Below are 4293 nucleotides of genomic sequence, written 5' to 3'. Positions count from 1 at the left end.
CCCTGGCTCCGTGGCAAAGCGCCATCGCCCCCTGGTGGCTGCATCATTCATTTGTTCACTCATTCATTCGTTTAATCATTCACAAGGTAATTGCACAAAGTGCTGAGAACAGGGCTGGCACGTGGGTCACATTTTAAAATGCCTAGTCTCAGGCTAGGAGCTCTGGTGGCGTAGTGCCTAAGGCATTTGACTGCTAAGCAGAAGGCTGGTGGTTCAAACCCACCGGAACCACCAGCCACTCCGAAGAAGGAAGGTAGACAATCTATTTCCGTAGTGATAACGCCTCGGAAATCTAAAATAGGATTTGCTATGAATCGGAGAGTCAATGCGTTTGGTTTTTGGTTTGGTTAGTCTCGGGATAAGGAAACGGTTAAGTGCTCAGACTACTAGAGAGGGTTGGCAGTTCGAACCCAGAGAAGTCTAGGAAGATAGGCTTAGTGATTTGCTTCCGAATCGTCAAAAACAAAACCCACTGCCATTGAGTTGATTCCGACTCATAGCGACCCTATAGGATAGAGTAAAACTGTCCTACCGGTTTTCCAAGGCTGTAAATCTTTATGGAAGCAGTCTGACACATCTGTCTCAGGAACAGCCTTGAGAACCCTATAGAGTAGTTCTACTCTGTACACATGGGGTCGCCATGAGTCAGAATCGACTATGGCAACCAGTCCTGGGCTGTGCCCCCTTGGTTCCCACCCTTGCCAAGGAAAAGCCCTGAGTCTAGTGTTGTGGATAGACTTCTAAACAGACCATTGCAGTGCAGCCTGGCAAATGCTGGAGTAAGGACAGTTAGTAACGGGACTGGAATCCCCGCTGAGGAGGACCTTCGAGGGAGGGCTCCTGGAGGGGACGCTTGTCTGAGATATGACCTGAAATACAAGTGGAAATTAGCCAAGGGAAGGAGTGGAGGAGTATGGGAAGTGAGGACATTGCACGAAGAGGGTTCATCAGGTGAAAAGAAAGTAGGGTGCACTCTGGGAAAAGCTCCTTATTGGTGGGTGGGGAGCTGAGGTGAGCAGTGAGGTGGATAAGTGGACCAGGCTCAGACGACACAGAGCCACCTGAGAGAAAAGACTGAGGGTGGGGTGGCCACATCTCTCAGATCATTTCTAGCTTATCATTCTTCCCTATATGTTTGAAGAGAACGTGGCTGTCTCTACCTCTAGGTGGTGCAGAGGGTTTGCACTGGACTGTTATTTGTTCTTGTTATGTGCTGTCGAGTCGGACCAGACTCATAGCGACCCCTCCTTCACTTTCTGAGTCAGTATCATTATGGAAGGAGATTGTCCAACCTTCCTTCCCAGGAGTGGCTGGTGAGTTTGAACCGCCAGCCTTCTGGTTAGCAGTCAAGTGCTTTAGGTACTACACTACCAGAGCTCCTTTGCACTAGACTGCTAACCTAGAGATTGGTGGTTCATACCCACCCAGTGGGTACACCATGGAAGAATGGCCTGGAGATCTGGTTCTGTACAGACTGCAGCCAAGAAAACCCTGTAGGGTGGTTCTGCTCTGTAACACATGGGGGAGTCCGAATCCAGGTAATGGCAGAGTTACCCCACCTAAATTGCTGCCATATGGGTTCAGGCCTTACTATTCTCCCCCTTTGACCACTGCCCATTGTCTCACTGGTTTCCCTGCCTCCTGAATCTCACCTTTCAATCTGCCTGCACGCTGCCCTCAAAATGACCTTCCTAAAAACTTTTTTTTTTTTTTAATTTTCATTTTCGTAGTGCTTAAGGTACAAATTTACAGAGCAGAATTTGTTTTACATTCAACATTTCGTGTACATTTGGTTTCACTCCCCAATTACCATTCCCAACCCTAACCCACTCTCCTCTTCCTTCCCAGTGATCTCCCCACCGCCCCGTGCCCTTCATAGGTATGCACTCCTGTGGGTCCTGCTTTTCCTCCATGTGAATGTTGCCCCCCTGGTGCCCCATGGACGATTGCTCCAAGGGATGTATCTCCATAGAGTATGTGGGTGCATCGTCCTGGGTTGAGTGGGCTGTGTTTATGTCTTATTTACTATTGGGCTGAGAGCCAGTCCTTGAGAGTGAGTTTTATCCCAGGCCCGAAGTGTATCCCAGGGCTATAATCTTGGGGGGGGGGATATGTTTCCCACCAGATTCCATCTGACCAATAATTCTGGTCATTATTGTGTTTTTGGATTTTTTCTGTGTGACTACTTTTCAAAATTACAAATGCACAGGGTCTATATATAACCTGGTGGCTGCATGTGACAGAAAGCTCATAATAATTGTGGTTTGAGCAAGGTAGCGGCATTTCTCTCCCATGTAAATAAAGTCTGCAGGTAGGCAGTCTAGGGCTGGCATGCTGCTCCAAGCTCAGGGACCCAGCTCTTTCTACAACTTTCCATACATGGCTTCAACTTCATGGACCAATGTGGCTGCTCAAGCACCAGCCATCATATCTGTATCCCCAGATGGACAGCCTGCTGGTCATCAGAAACTAGGAGCCAAGAAGAGGGGAAGATTCCTTTAAATACTCTTTTTGGAAGTCACATATGATCCTTTTGCATACATTCCGTTGGCAAGAACTTGGTCATGTAGTCACACTAAGCTACAAGAGAGGCTGAGAAATATGGCCTGTGTTCCAGGTACTACATGCCCAGATGAAAACTGGGGGCTCTATTTTCATGAAAGATGTAGAGCCTGTATGTTGGGGGGGGGTGGCAGCATCAGTTTCTGTGACACTGAAGAGTTTCAATTCTAGGAGTTTGTCCAGATGTGTGCTCACTCTGTGATGTTTGGTTTATCTACAAGGTTACTTACTGCAGAAGACTGGAAACAACCTAAATACCCCTTAATAGAGGACCAGTTAACTAAATTATGGGACATCCATACAATGGATACACTCCAAACAGATCCAAACCCACTGCCATTGAGTCAGTTCCAACTCACAGTGATGACCACTGGGTTTCCAAGGATGTAAATCTTTGCAGAAGCAGACTGTTCCCATCTTTCTTCCACGGAGTGGCTGGTGGGTTTGAACCAATGGCCTTTTGGTTAGCAATCAAATGCCTTAACCACTGCACCAACAGAGCTCCTTAATGGAACATTACACAGCTGTCAACATAAACGGGGAAGTTCACTATGGTCTGATAGGAAATGGTGTTTAAGATACTCAACTTTGGAAAACAGTACTGACCATTTCTTATATAAACATATGCCTACCCTATGACCTAGCAATTTCACCCCTAGGTTTTCACCTCAAAGAACTAAAAGTATGTCTGCACAAGGATAGTATATAAATGTTTGTAACAGCTTTATCTGTAGTAGCCAACAACTGGAAATAGCTCAATATCCGTCAATCAATCGGCAACTGCATAAAGAGCTCTGGTGATGACGTGGTTAACATTAGGCTGCTAACTGAAAGGTTAGTGGTTTGAACTCACCAGCTGTTCTGCAGAAGATGTGGCAGTCTGCTTCCATAAAGAAACCCTATAAAGCAAATCTACTCTGTCCTATAGGGTCACTATGAGTCCAAATTGAGCGATGGCAATGGGTTTTGGGAAATGGATAAACTGGTGCATGTGTACACTGGCATACTAAAAACAACAACAACAAAAAAAATGAAATTGAGTCTATCCTGACTCATGGCAATCCCTTGTGTGTCAGAGTAGACCGGTGCTCCGTTGGGTTGTCATGGCTGGTTTTTGGAAGTAGATCACCAGGCCTTTCCTCCAAGGTACCTCTGGGTGGACTTGAAACCTCCATTCTGTCGGTTAGCAACCTAACACATGAACTATTTGCTCCAACCAAGGATGCTACTAGAATACTGTACTAAAGTGTAAATGAGTGAACTAATGATACTCACAACAACATGGACGTGTCTCAAAACATGCAGAGCAAAGTAACCTGGACATAAAAAAATCACACGCTGTATGATGCTATGCATATGGAGTTCTAGAAGGGAGGAAACTAATCAGTCTATGGCGATGGGAACCAGAGCAGTGGTCCCCTCTGGGGCAGGATGGTATGTAAATTATGTTGTCATTTATGCTTAAAACGCAAAGAAATTTGTTTGTATCTGCATAGGCTTTGTTTGAAAGACCCTGATTTCAGGGGTTGCCTGCAGAAGGAAAACTGGGGCGGGGGGGCTAGAGGCTGGGGGACGTGGAAAGTTTTTCCATATTCTATTACAGCTGTTAAGGTCCCTGGGTGATGCAAGCCGTTCACACTTGACTAGTAACCCAAAGGTTGGCGGTTCAAACTCACCTAGTAGCACATGGAAGAAAGCCTGGGATCTGTTTCCATAAAGATTGTTGTTGTT

Source organism: Orycteropus afer, unplaced genomic scaffold, assembly GCF_000298275.1.
Source record: "Orycteropus afer afer isolate SDZICR_OR568_19922 unplaced genomic scaffold, OryAfe1.0 scaffold00020, whole genome shotgun sequence".
NCBI lineage: Eukaryota > Metazoa > Chordata > Mammalia > Tubulidentata > Orycteropodidae > Orycteropus > Orycteropus afer.
The sequence above is the reverse complement of the archived record's forward strand: the minus strand, read 5'-3'. Positions refer to the sequence as shown.